Source organism: Telopea speciosissima, chromosome 4, assembly GCF_018873765.1.
Source record: "Telopea speciosissima isolate NSW1024214 ecotype Mountain lineage chromosome 4, Tspe_v1, whole genome shotgun sequence".
In the NCBI taxonomy this organism is placed as follows: Eukaryota; Viridiplantae; Streptophyta; class Magnoliopsida; order Proteales; family Proteaceae; genus Telopea; species Telopea speciosissima.
In genome coordinates this window covers 22,369,811-22,387,186 of record NC_057919.1, presented here as the reverse complement: position 1 = coordinate 22,387,186, position 17,376 = coordinate 22,369,811, and positions in this window count along the sequence as shown.

Genomic DNA, 17,376 nt, shown 5'->3' with positions numbered 1-17,376 from the left:
CATCATGCTAATATAAGAAGATATAATCCTCCCTTTTTGAAAATTGCCTTGCTCCTCTAAAACCAGTTTTGGAAGCAGAAAAGAAAGTCTACGAGCCATAATCTTAGACAGGGTCTGACAAAAAAAATTCCCCATATATTTTTGCTAAAATATAATTTGTATTAAGAAGGGAAAAGGAAAAAAAAAAAAAAAAAAACTAAAAAACAATAACATCAACAAATCAACAAACAGATTGGTAACCAATCCTTCCTTCGGCAAAGCCTTCGACAGGAAAGAATACTCCCCACTAAAAAGAAATTAAAAAGATAACATTAAGAGCTAACTGAAGTGAAATTTCGATCTTCCTTGAGCGTCCAACTCCAATTCCAAATTGATCAAAGGTGGTGAATTCACTATTGGTAAAGAGTACTCAAATCTGGCGGTTGAATTAGCCAAAAAAATCTGCTATCGGATTGGTTTCACGGAAACAATGAGAGAGCTTCCATTCCACTGAGTTTAGAAAAGGGAGAAGTCGCAACCAACGCTGCCACACGAACAAAGGGAATACCCTCTTGTTTACTAGCGTTACAACCGCCACAGAATCGCATTCCACTCACAAGTGTTGCACGTTCAAGTCCCTTGCTCTTTCCCACCCACCGATCAGCACTTCAAATTCAGCTTCAAAGTTTGTTTTAACCCCCAGAAAAACTCTGAAGCATTGCCATCGCTAAAAATTCCTCCAGCTCCTGCCTTTCCTGGATTCCCTAAAGAGCACCCATCAATATTGAGTTTATACCAACCTACTTGAGGAGCCACCTAAAAACTTTCCAAGAAATCCCTAGGTCTTCTCAAAGAGACAAACACTCCTACCGTTCCTGTGCTACTCAAATCCAACTGAAAAACTTCCCCATACAAATGGGGTGAAACTTGTCAAAATTAGATGTCCCCTCTACCTTAGGGATTAAAACAATGATCGAAATTGTTATTAATGCCCTTAGTCAAACTCCTAGAACTAAAAAAGCATTGATCACCTTGTAGACATCCTCTTCAATTATGTCCCCTTACTTCCTGAAAAGCCGTCCGAGCCCGGTAAGCTATAAGGGTCAAGATGCCAAATAGCTCTCCTAATGTCTTTGTTTTCTCTCTACACACGAACCTCCCACGCAACATGATAATTAGGAAATAACCCACAAATTTAAGAAACTTCAAAGCTTCTATTAGCAAAATTAAACCATTGAAGTCATGTTGCCTTCGGCATAACTTACGTTAGGAACTTTTTGAAACTATGAAGCGACAGCTTTAGGCGAATTTTTTTTTTTTTTTGGTGAATCACTAATATATTCAACAAATTAAAGCCCAAGAAAAAAAAAAGGGTCCCCTTACAAGGAAAGCTGGTGAAGCAAAATAAAAATAAAAAAAGGAAAAATAATTGTACAATCAATATTAAACCACCCTTAAGCTAGGGGCAAAGCAATGTGAACTACGAGGAGAATAGAAGAAACCATGAACCTATTGAGAGGATTTTCAGAACAAGAACTTTGGGTTGCTTTCACCTTACCCCTAAACTTAAAATAAACCGATTCCCAAATTTGGTGGATAGTTCTAGATCGACGAGCTCAATTCCAAAGGTTTCTCTCCACCCAAATATGGTATATGGTAGCCCCATATGCGATCTCACCAATTGAATGTAAGATGGACTTCTCTTTAAAGGTATTTCTTATCCATCTCCACTCAACCTTTAGATCCCCAATCCTCCGGTAACTTGGGCAACATTTACTCAAAATCCAGTTGGGGGTACGATGTCTTGTATTCTGTTGCTTAATTTTTTAAGGACTATATGGGTATTTCGGTAAAAATTCATGTATTTGGTTTCGGGATAAATATGTAGCAAGGGTTCTTTCTCTGTAATTGAAATCTGAGAGAGGTATGAGGACGAGTGGCTGTAACCCTATTCTCCATTGATAGTTAAACAAATCTCATCTCACCATGGACGTAGACAATCTTATCGAACCACGTAAATCCTTGTGTTCATTATGTGATTATTGTTTGCAATTTCCATTCTTTTCTACATCTTGTTCAACAAATCCATCCTCAGAGTCTCGAAGAGAGGGAAATCGAAATTTTGGCAAAATTTTAATTGTTAAACTATTTGTCTCTAAAGACTGATGAACTTAATGTGAATTTTTTTTATTTTTTATGTTTTTATCTCAGCTCATTGTAAGAAACACTTCCTCATTTTCTGTGGGGATAGATCATCTAGAGTAAATATTAATTTATTGCGACAATAGAACAAATTAAATGTTTCCTTAAAAAAAAAAACCATTCTGGAAAATAAAAAAATGGGAAAAAGTTCTCTGTCCGGGAGTGTGGCCTAAGCCAGCACTCCCATGAATCTATCTCTCTCTAGCCTTCTATCCACATTGAAATAGGATTAGCTGCACCTACATTTTATACTCTCTTTTCTTCATGCATGCTTTGTATACTTACACACAACTTGTGGTTCCAATACTCAACGAATCGGATCTTTATCGTCTTCATTTATCTGCCCCTCCATTTTCTTCATTTCATCTCATAGGGGTGGAAATGACCACTCTACCCCCTACCCGAACACACTGCCTAGGTAGGGTCCACTCCCTCCTATCATATGAAATGGAGGTAATGGAGGGGCAGATAAATGGAGACGTTAATTTTCCCAACGAACCTGGATGGTTTTGCGGCCTTGGTGGAAGAGAATCTTATGTTGGGGCCATAAGAGAGAATCCCTACCCCGTTGCGCGCAGTTTCTGAAATCTGACTGTCAAACTAGTTGGTATCCACTTTTCTCTATATTTTCTCCCACTTTCTTGTTTCTTTCATTTTCTGTAATGATAAAATCTGTTTTTTGTCACATGGTCCTTGGGCGCATGAGACATCGACCTTTGGTACTTGGTAGGTCCTAAAGCGCCTCCAACACATGGACCAGAGGGACCATTAGAATTGCTAATGTTTTTCTAGATCCTCTTTACTATCGCTCATGCCCTAAACTTGACCAGGCCTAAAGACATGCCTAACTAATCAACTATGTATGTATAAATTGTTGGCTGATGCGGCCCAATTAAGGTCACATCAACAAAGGGCTAGTGGTAGTTTCCTAAACCAACCTGTAACTCCTTTGATTGTAGGGGGTTACAAGGATTGTTATTTGGAGAGAGTTCTGGCTTCACAAGAAACACTCGCAACATCCATTTTTGTTATACATGAGGTATCGAAAAGGAGAAGCCAGAGAGGGATTTTTATCTTGTCCAATTCCCTATAGTTCGGCAGTGCGGTAATGCTATTGTGGATGTCTGATATGTGATAGTTCGAACATCCAATGGTCTGAGCTCAACATAGTCAATGAGCTCGAATCGTTGGATATCCGAGCTGCCACGTGTCGGACATCCACACTAGCACTGCCGCACTGCCGAGATATAGGGTATTGGAGAGGATAATTTTTTGCCAAAGAGCAACCCTTTCTTGTTGGTGACTATTGGAGAAAGCAGAGAATGTCGGAGTGCAAAGAACAGAAATATCTAAAAGAGGCATGTTGGGGCCAAATAGAGGTAGGGTTCCTCCATTATGTTTATGCTTATATAACGGTAGGATCCACATCCTCTACTTCCAAGACCTGTACTTCCATCCTACTTCCAAGGCTTTTCACTGCGCCACCTGGCATTACAACCATCCAACGGCTGAGAGTTGAAGAAAGTCAAAAGTTTTTGAAAATCATGTTAGACCTTTTGAACCAAGTTAAACCCCAAAACAAATATGAACCGATCGATTCAAACTCACTCAAACCGAACCCATCAACACTCAAACCATAGAATACCCTAACTAGGTTTCAAATCAATTCGGAAATCAAAAATTCCCAAATCTGAGAGCTGAACTCCTCCTTGTCTGCTTCATCTAAATGTGAGAAACTGTTGTACAGAAGGCCAACTTAGCAATTCACCCAATTGAATCTCCCTTGAAGGTCTTGGCAATCCATTCTGCTTCCACAAGAATACCATTTTCAGGCCTTCTAGACAGAGAACAAAGGCTCAATATATCTCCCCAAATTTTTTTCCGTAAAAGAGCACTTTAAAAACAAGTGGTCTCTATTCCCCACTCCCGCCCAACAAAAAGTACAGTTTGGGAAAGAATCATCATCTTACATTTTCAGATCTGGAACTAGTTGTTTGTAGTTGGCTAGAGGGCCTCCTTCTCCCTTGAGTCATGTTCTTAGAAATTTATAATTGGATTTTCAATAATAAAAAGAAAGGGGAAAGAGAACGCTACCTGGGCATGTATGATGCGCTGTCCCTGCGCCCAAACACAGTGGCTTGTGAAACGAATGTTGTACCCTTATGAATTTCCGCCTTTCCATGGTGGCGTGACAGTCATTTTACATGCCCCTATGTCTGGATGCAAGGGCAGCTCACTGCACGCTCCCAAGTAGCATTCTTTCTCTTTTAAAAAAAAACAGATAACAAGATGACTAATTAACAAAATCCACATTCAAGAAGCGGAATGAAAAATCAAGTTCAGAAAAGTTGGATTCATTTATATTTAATAGAATTATTTTTCCTGGTTTTTTTTAACCTTGGAACTTTGAAGATTCTGTTAACACTTCAAATTTCATAATAATGCCAAAAATAACAAACACGAAATGGGGAGGGGGCAGCCACCTTAACCCTAACCTAAAAATGAAAGAAATTAGAAGACTTCGAATAAAAGCCATCTTTCAATTAGATCGAAATGGTTTTTATTAAAGGTCAGCAAGAATATATTAATAAAGAAATAAAAAATATATAGAAAATTAAAGCACTTATTTGAAATGATAAACAACTATAACTAAATCAGAAAAGACAAATAAGATGGTTACTGGTACATTTGGCTGAATCCCCTTATGTTATTAGAAATGCCAAACCCAAGGTGGGGTGGGCAAAGTTGGTTTTGGGAGTCACAGCTTCTTCATTTTCGGGTGGAAAATGTTTCATGAGAAATTGCCTTGCTATGATAAGGTCAAGGGGAAGGGTATATGTTTGCCTTCGATGTAAGTTGTGCTTTCATCACGAAGATTCTCTTCGGCATCTTTCTATAGACTGTCACTTCACCAAGTTCGTGTGGAAGTCTTTTTCAGAGCTGTTTGGAATAGTTTGGAATGATCATTTGGATAGCATTCTGCAGATGGGTAAGTGGTGGCATCAAAAGTCAAGTCTCTTAGGCCTTAAGGATGCCTGAAATGCAGGTTTTGTCTTGATCCCATACTTCATTTGGCTTGAAAGAAACTCAAGATGATTCAATGCCTCTCCAAGAAATCCTAGGCAGATTTTTTCTATGGTGTTGAGATATCTTTGAGACTTAGCCCCAAATTTTAAAGGGCAGGTATCTTTAGTAGCTAATCTGATGTGCTCTAAAAGGCTGATGATTCCCATTCCCCGAGGTAAGAAGAAGCTATTAATGGAGGTGTTGTGGTGACGCCTCAGCCTGGGTGGTTTAAAATCAATATTGATGACTGCTGTCTAGGCAAACTTGGAAAGACAAGTGACAGTGATATCATTAGGGACTCCAATGCCAAGGTAGTATCTTCATTTAGAGTTTTCCTTGATGTTTCTACAAATTTTGTAGCCGAGTTCAATGCACTAGTGTTGGGTTTGGAATGGGCTAGCTAGAGAGCTCCACCTTTCCAAGATTTGGATCGAATGTGACTCAGTGGCGATGGTAATTATGGTTTCCAAGCTGTTGGTTTCGTGGTTCATATGGCAGCGATGGTTGGCTCTTCAAGACTTTCTTGAAGTCATCGAATGGAAAATAACACACTGTTTTCGTGAAGCAAATCCTGTGGCAGATTTTCTTGCTAAATCGGCTGCAAAATTCAAAGTTTCTTCTCCTAATGACTCTTGGCCAGCTTCGGTCGAGGAAGATCTTAGAGTGGATGCTCAAGGAAGACCTAGATTTCGGTGATACTAACCTGTAATTTTTTGGATATATAGTTCCTTTTGTTTGCTTTCTTTCCTCCTCTGAGAGTCTTGCTGTAGGAGGGGGTTGGGCCTAGCAATGTTTGTTTTTGTTTCCCGGAATTTCCAGCCTTTTGTATATCCTTTTTCTCTTTTAATAAACATGATCTTTTAGTGAAACAAAAGGTAGAATGCCCTTATGTTGTCGTAGCACATCAAAGTTTGAGTCGCATGCTCTTCACCTCCTCTCTCTTATATCCGTGCCCTCTGTGACACTTTTTGTTGGGCGGGATTGGAGATTTATTTTTTTTTTTTTTGGGGGGTAAATGGCGGGATTGGAGGATAGTTTAACCACTTATTTTTTTAGTATTCCTTTACTAAGAAGATCTGGGGAGATATTCTGAATTTGTGATTTCCTTTTAAAAGGCTTGGGGTGGGCATTGTTGCAAAAGTTAAGTGGATTGCCAAGACGTTCCAAGGGAGATTCGATTGGAAGCATTGCTAAATTATTTTATTGTGCGACGATTACTCGAATAAAAAATAAGGAAAAATAAACAACTTTGTTCATGAAATTATTTGGTCCCATTAGTTATTCTCAACCTCATTAGTTGGTTGTATCTGCTGCCTCCAGCTAGTATTTATAGGAAACTAGGGTTTAGGTCAAATGTGCTAATTATGAGATTGCCCCTCACAGCCTGAGTATTAATACAAGTAGGATTATATTAGAACATATGAAGGGATATTACATAAATACCAATACCCTTCAGTATCACCATAAAAAATAATCATAGAAAATAAACAATTTTGTTAAGGTATGGTTGCCTCTTGATGTGTTGAGGCTTCAATAAGTAATAATGAAAACTAATTAACCATCTCAAAAGAAGAAGAAAAATAGTGCACTAAATATTTATTTGTTTTCTCTCTACACACAAACCTCCTACTTGATATAAAAATATGGGAATAACCCCCAAATTCAAGAAACTTGAAAGCTTTTTGTAAGGTAGTCATTTCCGTCCCTTATGAGAGAAACCAGATGAATTGTACCGGGCAAGGAACCTAAGAGAATAAAGATCCCAAAATTAAACCATTGCAGTCATGGTGCCTTTTGCATAACTTATCTAGAACAATGTTAGGGGCTTTTTGAAACCATGAAGCGGCAGCTTTTGGCCAATTCTCTTTTTTTTTTTTTGGATGAATCACTAATATATTCAACAAATCCCAAGAAACAAAAAATCCCTTACAAGGAAAGCCGAGGAAGCAAAAAAAAAGGAAAAATAATTGTACATAATCGATATCAAACCACCCTTAAGTTGGGGGCTTAGCAATGGGAGCTACGAGCCTAATAGGTAATCCCTAAGAAGAAACCATGAACCTATTACAAGGCTTATTAAAAATTTAAAACAAGAACCTTGGGGGGCTTGCACCTTATCCCTAAACCCAAAATAAGTCGATTCTCAAATTTGGTGGACAGTGTTAGATGGATGAGCCCAATTCCTAAGGTTTCTCTCCGTCGAAAATATGGCATATATATGGTAGCCCCAAATGCTCAAATATAGATGGACTTCCCTTTAAAGGTATTTCTTATCCACCTCCACTCAACCTTTAGATCCTCAATCCTCTAGTTACTAAGGCAACATTTACCCAAAATCCCTCCCCAGAGTCTCGAAGAGAAGGACATTGAAATTTTGATTGTTAGATCATTTGCCTTTTAAAGACTGATGATTTACTTAAAACTGAAATTTTCTGTGGGAATAGATCATCTAGAGTAAATATTAATTTGGTGCGATAATGGAAGAACTTTTTCCTTAAAAAAAAAAAAAAAAAACTACTCTGGAAAATCAAAAGTTATATGGAATGCCATTATAGAAACCTACCTCTAGAGAGAGAGAGAGACTAATAGGAATTAATGTTGGGTGGCACCTGGAGTTCCTCCAAACACTTCAGCAAAGCAAGCAGTGACGAGGGTTAATATTAACCAGGCTTCACTGAAGTGCTGGAAGGAACTCTGGGGAACACCAAACGTGTCTCTATTGTTGAGCCTTCTATCCACATTGAATTGAAAGAGGGTCAGGTACACCTACACTTCATACCTGTAGTTCCAAAAGTTAAGTAATACTCGACGAACCTGGATGGTTTTGCGGCCTTGGTGGAAGAGAATCTTATGTTGTGGCCGTAACAGAGAATCGTATGGCCTCCCTACCCCTTTGCAGTTTCTGCAATCTGACCATCAAACTAGTTGATATCTACTTTTCTCTCACTTTTCTTTAATGGCCGGTAAGATCTCTTTGCTTCACATTATCTTTGGGTATGAGACAACTACCTTTGGTACTTGGTAGGTTCTAAAACGCCTCAAACAGTACACACATGGACCAGAGGGACCATTAGAACTGGGTGGCTTGAGCCTTGATGGCTCCATTTGATCATTTTGAATCAAAACCAGATTAGACTGCCAAACCAAAAGGTTAGAAATTAGAAAGTTTCAGTAAACTCAGCATTAATTTTCAGTATTGCAGGGAAACAAAAAAAAAAAAAAAAAACAATGTGATTTATTTATTTTTATTTCTATTACAAGTAACAACAATTTATTGCAAAAGAAGGGAAAATATTTCATGGTTATTGGTATCTTATATCTTCATTCGCATTTGAATCTATATTTATGGAATCTACTGACATGAAAATATAATTTCTTATCAACAATAAGAAAAGAGACCAAAATCCCTTTGGGACTCACATTACAATTCCCGTACTTCTTTGTTGCTGATTGGGTATTATTGTCTATGAAATGGATCCACATGTGTTCATAACATGGCAAAGGCATGGAGTTTTAAACTTGTGAACACAACTGATGGACAGACGATTAGACAAATCCGATCCAAAAAAAAAAAAAATTTCTTACAAACCTGGCCATGGACTGGGTCTTTCAAACGGGTTAAATTAGTAAGAGACGTGTACAAACAAGGCCCATACAAGTGGGATGGTAACCACCGAAAGGAACAAAGATTCTCTTCCCCCACCCCAAAATCCTTGCACTAATTAAGGACGTAAAGCTATCCAGGTTCATTGAACACAACCTAGCCACTTGCCCTCAACATATGTCGTACCAAGCTAGAATAGTATAAATATAGACCCTAACATTGCTAACCCTCCTCAATATGGATCAAAGGGATAAGAAAGGCACGTTTGGTGTTCCCTAGAGTTCCTTCCATTCACTTCAGCAGAGACTTTGTTCTCTTACACAAACTGACATAGCTGAAGTGTTTGGAGGAACTCCGGGTACCACCCAACAATATTTATTCGTATGTGGCTCTTTTGCCAGATCTTCCCACTTCTTCTACATCTTCCTTCACACTTCAATGTTTTATAATTTTATTTTTTTTCATTTTTAGGGTTTTATGCAAAGCATGAATGCATGATATACTACAATGTTATTTTATTTATGGGGAAGAGATCGTTGCATGATCGTATTCCCTTGCACCAGCGCAGGGGCCAATGAGAGAGCACGTAAGGGCATCAATATAAATTGGATTTTTTTAATTTCATAGGGGGAATGGTAATTTTACAAGCTTTTGTAATTGGGTGCAGGAACCACACAACCAGGCCGTGTTCTTTTTCCCTTTATTTATTTATTTAGATATCATAAATGTGATTCATGAGGCAGAGTACATGTGCAAGTCATTTAATGGCGACCCCATTGGTTGTATTGCCAAGTTGGTCTTCTGTTTCATCATTTTCCATATATGGATGGAAAGAAATTTCAGAACTTTTAGAAACAAGACTATCCTTCACCGGAGAGATTCGTTTGTGTAAATAAATCATCACCCGTTTGGGTGTTACCTGAATGGAGATGGGAACGCAGCGGAAGAGGATCTTGTACGGGTTTGGTTACTAGCTTCGCGAACTCAAACGATCTCCTTCACGATCTTCGAATATCTTGAAAGGTTTCTCCACGAAGAAGAACTCCACACCACAAATTCTTGAAAAGAGATGGAATCCCAAGAACACACAAATACAACGAGAGGGGGAAATTTTGGCTTCCAAAAATTAATCATATGGGTTCTTACGGTTAGAGCATATATATATAGCCAAAACCCTAAGGAACCAACCCTTTGCAGTCTTTCACTCTAAATAGGAAAGGGAGAGAGGGAGTCATTCACTTAAAGTGAACGGTTCCCTCCCCTTGCTCACGGGTTAGGTCAGGTCGCCTCACATGGGCGTCATGGATTGGATCCAAGACTTGGATCCGATTAACGGCTTGGATGTGGAAGATTGTTGTCATGTTTAAAAAATGTCGGGATAGACTCTTTTTCTTGTAGTGTAATTCCTTGCCGAAAAATAACCATCCATCTCCAGAGAGATTCGCTTGTGCTTCTTATTAATCTTATTTTGTTCCCCCATCTTCTCTTATGGATGGTGGGCTCTAGTTGATTCCACCCCCCCCCCCCCCCCCCCCCCAGCCCCCATTCCTTTTTCCCCATTCCTTTTTGGTCTTTAAAGTTTGGGACCTTCCTTGCTCTCTTCAGTTTCTTTGAGGACTGGTAGGGTTGGTAGAAGGATATCCAGTAGATCGAAGGGGGTTTCTAGCCTTTAAGAAGGAATGCTTCATGCCACACGGTACATCACCGGTGCTTGCACAACAAAAGAATAGAGTGCCATCTTCCTCATTGCTCCCAATGTTGAATCTCAAGGAGACTAATAGACATATGTTTCTTCAACCGGTGACAATAACATCCAATGGAAGTCTGGCCGGCAATGTTGAAGTTGTGAATGCAGCGGTAGTCATGGATGAGGGACTCACCAAGTTGGATCCTCTACTCTACTGTGGAGTTGCCCGGCAGGACCGTGTTGACCAGACATGATGCTGTGTGCAATGTCCGTTTTATCTCTACCCAAGCGCCTTGCCCGAGTGAGGGATAAGGCGGTCATTGCGTGCAGCACGGTCCTAGTCCTGCCAGGCAACTCAACAATAGAGAATCTGGATCTGGGACTCTATGGTGGTCTCCGAGAAGACTTTGTCGTCTCTGGTAGTCTTAATGCGGAGGAGTTTCGAGTTCTCAAGCTATATCAACAACCCCATCCTCTCACTGAAGTACCCTCAACTTTTTACTGTGAAACAGGCAGCAGGAATTTTTTTACTGCCCGTACATGGACTTATCCCAGTCCACCATGTATATTGCGCAATTTATTGCTGCGCATGAATGCCACCACGTGTGCAAGTTGCTTTTGGGCATTCCTGTGCTGCAATAAATTTCCTAGTACGCGTGGTGGACTAAGATTGACCTGTTGGTTGCTTCTATAGCTGAACCTTGTCGTTGAAGATTCAAGAAAGATGCAAAGAAAACAGAGTATCATTCTGTAGAAAAGAAAAAGAATGGGTAGAAGGCTGAAACGTTTCTTCTTGTTGTGGCTTCTAGTTTTTTCTTTCTTTTACACATTGACAAGATTTTTACATACCTTTTATATGAGATATTGCCAAACATCTAAGCCATACACTTGGATCTATCTTGAACATTAAATAAAAGACAACAAAAGACATAAAAATATAACACAATTTAAAAATACCAAAATAGGACATGAACTTCAACATTTCTCCCCTATAATGTATTGTTCTTAAACACCCCTAAGTTGTCTAAGATGCTGAAATTTCTCTTTTGAAAGAGCTTTTGTAAATATATTAGCAAGTTTCTCCTTATCTTGCAAAACTTTTGAACTAAATTTCTTTTTCTTTAGTGGCTTCTCTAATGAAATGGTGCTTAATGGCTATGTGAAGTGTTCAGCTGTGATGGACTAGATTCTTTGTCATAGCAATGGCTGATTTATTGTCACAATAGATCTTGATGTTGGATTTAACCCGATGGCACAGTGGAATCGGATCAGGTCAAGTACTTTTTGTTCAGATCTAAGAGATGGAGAAACAATTTCAAAAAAATATTCATGATTACCTGAGAGTCGCAAATGTAATTCCTCCTATAGATAATAGGTCTTCCTCATTTGAGCAATGCTGGAAATTAATATGCGTTCAACTCTTTGAAGCTTGTTATCAATACTTGCAAATCGAAAAGGAAACCGGATCACCAAAGCCTTTGAATTCCAAAACCCAAAATCACTCTAACTCAAACCACATCAAGAGAGAGGGGGGGAGGAGCAGCCAAAGCCGGGGCTGCCTCTCTCCTCCTCCATTTATTTACTTCACACCATCATCCTTCCTCAATTTTTTCACCCGTTACAAGAGGGGTTTTCAAATTTGGGCTGTTATAAACTTATAATGAAGTCTAGCTATTACCCTCATAAGTCCTTGCTACATAAATTTAATTTGCATAGGAGTTCCCAGATTTGGAATAGTGTTGTTAAAATTGTGCAAAATCTTAGGTCTATAGCGTGTTGGAGAGTTGGGGATGGTAAGTCTATATCAATATGAATGATCCTTGGATTCCCTTGTTAGATAAGTTTATGACTCCTCAGTCTATTACTCTAATTCCTTCTTTTGCTCGTGTAAATGATTTTATTATTAACATTTGTGGGAATGTTCCCTTGATTAATTCGATTTTCCCTCTGATGGTTACTAATGAAAATTTTAAAAATCCCTCTTGGTGTTTGGGTTTTTGGATTTACTTATTTTCTAGGAGTGATATGATTTCAATTGAAGGAACTAAAAGAACTAGGGATAGGCTTAAAATGACCACAAATGAAGTGGTGAGGAAGGACATGCATTGTCTAGGTCCTGTACCAAGTATGACCTCAGATAGAGCCTCTTGGAGGGCAAGAATCCATGTAGCAGGCCCTATTTAGTTAAGATTCTCCTTACATATAGGGTTGTGCTTGTTTCCTCTTACTATCTTTCACCTTTTATATTCCATCTTTCATATTTCTATTTATTTCCAACTATCATCTGTCTTTGTTTTTCTTTTTCCCTATCCCTCTTTTCCCATCTTTTCTTTCCCCTTTTTTTTTAGAATTCAGTTTTTCTTACTTTGTTTTGTTTGAATCTATGTAACCAACCCCATTAAGTTGGGATAAGGTTGAGGTTCTTATTGTTGTTGATTAAAAAATGAACTATAGTTGAAAAAGGGAGGCATGAAGAACTTATAAATTTATTTTTCCTCTTTTGCTGTTGGTGTGTTTTTTCATGTTTGTAACCATAAAAAAGGGCGTACGTACTCAGTGCTCGAGGCTCCCGCCACTGCAAAGTTTCTTGCAATGGAACAACCTTACTGTTGCTCCGAGGTCTGCCCTCTCATGTCTATAACTATATTATTTTGCTTATTAGTTTTTAGAGAAAATTACTTTGACACCCCGTATACTATGGCTTAATTATTTAGTCTTCCCAATGTTTAAAACAATTACTTGAACAACCCCCTATGGTTGACCATTTTTTTCAAGTAGCCCTGTCCTAATCAATCATCGTTACCATGGGTTAAATATTTTGTAAATACCTAAACTACCCTTAAGATGTACTGAAATGACATATTACCTCCTTCGTCTTCTTCCTCCTCTTCTTGTACCCCGACGCCCTACCCCTACGGAGGGTTTTTGGGATTCAAGAAAGAATTAAACTGCTGCACCAACTGGTATTCTGTATTTTTTTTTAATTGCTGAAACACAGGCTTGAGAAAACTCTTCTCTGAGAAACCTAACTCATTAAACCCAGAACAGAACAAGAAAAATAAAAATCAAAGTCTTGAAAAGCAAATCAGCGACAATGGAAATGCCTAAATTGTTTTGACAGAAGGCTTGCTTGTTGATCCTCCTGAGATGAGCTCTTATTCTCTTCAATTTCTGCAACTCTTCTCCAAGTCGGAAGGTCTGGTTAGTCCGAAGTTGGGGTTCATCTTCTTGTAACGCAATCGACGTCGACATTGCTACGAGACTAAGAGAAGAAGAAACAAGAAGAAACCGATGGATTTGAAAAATGGGTTCCTTGGATTTGCAGAGAATTGGATAATTTTTTGAAGGTGGGTAGTTCGTGATTTGCAGAAGATACGATAATTTTTAATTGTTTTTTTTTTCTTTTCATTCCAGTAGTTATTTTCATTGATGTTTGAGCGCAAGTGCCATGTGGTGAGCTCACATGTCTGCACATGGCTTCACCAATTTTCCAAGCTTTGAGGCTGCAAATTGATACACGAAGACCTGGTTGCTTCTTCTCCGGCATTGCAACATCCTCGATTTGGGGTTTTTAGGGTTTTTCAAAGTTAAAACATGTAAAGAGCAAATGTGTAATTTATACTTAGCATGTTTCAATATAAATGGTTATAAGGGTAAAACGGACATTTCCAATTAAACACTAACAGCAAACTAACATTGTCATGTTTCGGGGGTATCAAGTAATTGTTTCAAATGTTGGTAATCGTAAACAAAATGGCCATAGTACAGGGTGTCCCAGTAATTTTCTCTATTATTTATTTTCAGCATATTAAATGTTTGTCCTCTGTTTCTCATGTATAAATATGTCCAGGGCCTAATGTGTATCAAAGAATTTGTATCATGATTTTATGGCTTTTATGAAATTTATATTCTTCCTAATCACCCAAAAAACTATCATTCTATCATATATTAAATGATGATGAGTACATTTGTCTTAAGAGATTTTTTTTTTTTTTTTTACGAAAATAAAATATATTAGAAGGCAAAAGGAAAGTACATAGCTTAAGGAACATTACATATGCATAGAGTGTGTGGTGTTAAAGTTAAGTGATAGATACCTATTCTAGAAAAGTTCATGGAGTGATCAAGTAAGTCACAATAAACACCTATCGAAGTCCAGGGGATGGGGATAGAGAAAAGAGCTTTAAGCAGATCATAAAGACTTTGATTGGTAGTCCAAATGCTCTGCAACTGAATAGATTCCTCATTTGCCATCTGCCACCCCTTGGAAAGACCATAGAGATCTGCCTCCAGACGATCAGTGGTTCGTAAGCAACCTGCATTTGTTAGCATACGATGTCCATCTAGCAAAAGGTAAACAGCCCACTGAGCTGATTTAGATGTGGGTTCAAAAATTATTGCGATCAGTAGACCAGGTAAGTGGGGATTACAGTTAGTAGGTGACAAATTGTAGATGGGGAGGTGATGTGTGCGCTCAGTGGTATGGTCAGGTAATGGGTGTATATGAGGGGGATGAATATTCAAGTCCTTAAGCCATCTATTGATATTGTGAATGACCGATATGGGATCGGCCTTGGCAGCACAGAATAAAATTTTGTTTCTTACATCCCAAATGAAATAAACAGTAATTAAAAAAACTGAAAAAAAAAACCAAATAGCAGATTATTTATCCGAGGCAAACTTGCCCCGGAGAGAGACACAGAGGTCCAGCAAAGAGAGTGCAGAGAGGTACTCAATCCTTAATCCAAGAGGGCCAGCAGCCCAAATATGCTTAACCAAATCACATGACAAGAAGAGGTGCCAGATCGATTCATCGTATGAACCACAGAATACACAAGTAGGGTCGACTGAAATCCATTTCGAGAGAAAAGCCCATGTAGGAATTTCTGCATGTAAAACACGCCAAAAGAAGATTTTAAATCTAGGATGAATAGTAAGCTTCCAAAAGAACTTCTTCCATCGACTGTACAAAGGCCTAGATGAGCTAGTGGTATCTAGAAGATGCTGGGCCACAAGCTGTGTGGAGAAGGTCCCTGCTGTGTTGAGGGTACACCTCCACACATCATCATGTTGAGAAATAGGGATTTGCTCAATGAGTGAGATAGAGTCAAAATCAAAGCATGAAATGAGCTTACGTCTATCCCAATTACCATTAGTATGCAGATCAGAAACTAAGTAGAAATCATTCGAGAACATAAAAGTGGGGGGTATGAACTTACCATTCGTGGAAGGAAGCCATGGATCATACCTGCAAGAAGTGGCTTTCCCATTTCCAATATGTCTAGACACCATCCGTTTGAGAAAAGGAAGTGTGTGTGTAATACTATTCCAGGTCCAAGATCCTCTGCTAGCCAAAGTTTTAGGGTGAAAAATGGATAATTGTGGGAAATATTTAGCTCGGAGGACCCTAGACCATGGAATAGAAATCTCAGTCATGAGTCTCCATCCTAGCTTGGTTATGAGGTCCTGATTATGGTGTAGAGCTTTACACAGTCCAAGGCCCCCTTCAACAGTGGGTCGACAGATTTTATCCCAGCTTATAAGGTGACAAGTCTTCTTATTTGGGCCTGAGTTGACCCAGAAATTCAGTGAAATGGAATCCAAAGACCTATAAATTCTATCAGGGAACAGAAAACAAGACATAAGGTAAGAGGGTATAGCAGCCAACACTGACTGAATCAAGATTTTTCTACCCGCAAAGGATAGATGGTTTGCTTTCCAAAGTCCTAACTTAGATTTAACCCTATTAACAATATGGCCAAGGGTTTTTGTTTTAGCTCTTGAAGGGAAGAGCATTGTACCAAGATAGGTAGAAGTCTGGGGCATAATATTAAGGTGTAAAAGATTACACAGTTCAGTCTTGGAGAGTGCATCAACATTCTTGCTAAAATGCACCTCACTCTTTTGGAGATTGATCTCTTGACCAGTCAGGTTAGAGAAAAGGTCCAAAATGGCCTTGATAGTTAGAAAATCTTCTGTGGTTGCCCTGCAAAAAATCAGAGTATCATCAGCAAAAAGAAGGTGGTGAATTTCAGGAGCCCCCCGTGCCACCTTGATTCCATGAAAAAGGTTAAGCTCCCTATAAGTGGTGAGGAGACGAGAGAGAACTTCCTTAGTGAAGAGAAACAAATAGGGGCTCAGAGGACAGCCCTGCCTAAGACCCCTGTTAGGTTTAAGGTAACCAAAGGCTCCACCAACAATTTTGAAGGAGAAGGAAGTAGAGGAAACAAAGGACTGCACAATAGTGGTCCATTTAGGGCTAAAGCCAAAGAATTGGGCCAGTTTAGTTAAGAGGGACCACTCGACCCTGTCATAGGCTTTAGACATGTCAATCTTAATTGCAGCATAACCAGTCTTACCTTTGAGATGGTTCATATAGAAAAAAGTTTCATGTGCTAAGATGATATTATCCGTGATTTGTCGGCTAAGAATGAAAGCAGATTGAAAGGGTGATATAAACTAGGGTAAGAGGAGACATTTGATTACCAAGACATTGATGATAGTGCATCTATAGGTTAACACACTAGATGGCTTATGTGGCAATCCAACCCATACGAGCCTTTTTCTAAACTAGATCTGAATCGAAGTGTTCAGTTTCGATTTGGTTTTTATATGGTTCACTATTTGATTTTGACCCAATTTGGGCTACGGTTTAGGTGTTAATACAAACTTTCAATATCTTCACCAACAAAAAACCCTTGTTTATTCAGGTTATAATCAATCGAACTGTTTTTTTGGATAGAAATCCATCGAGCTTTTTCTAAATTATAAGAGGCTAGACCAGTGCCAAGCTAATTCTAAAGAAATTGAATCTCATCTCTACCCGAATCCGAGTCTA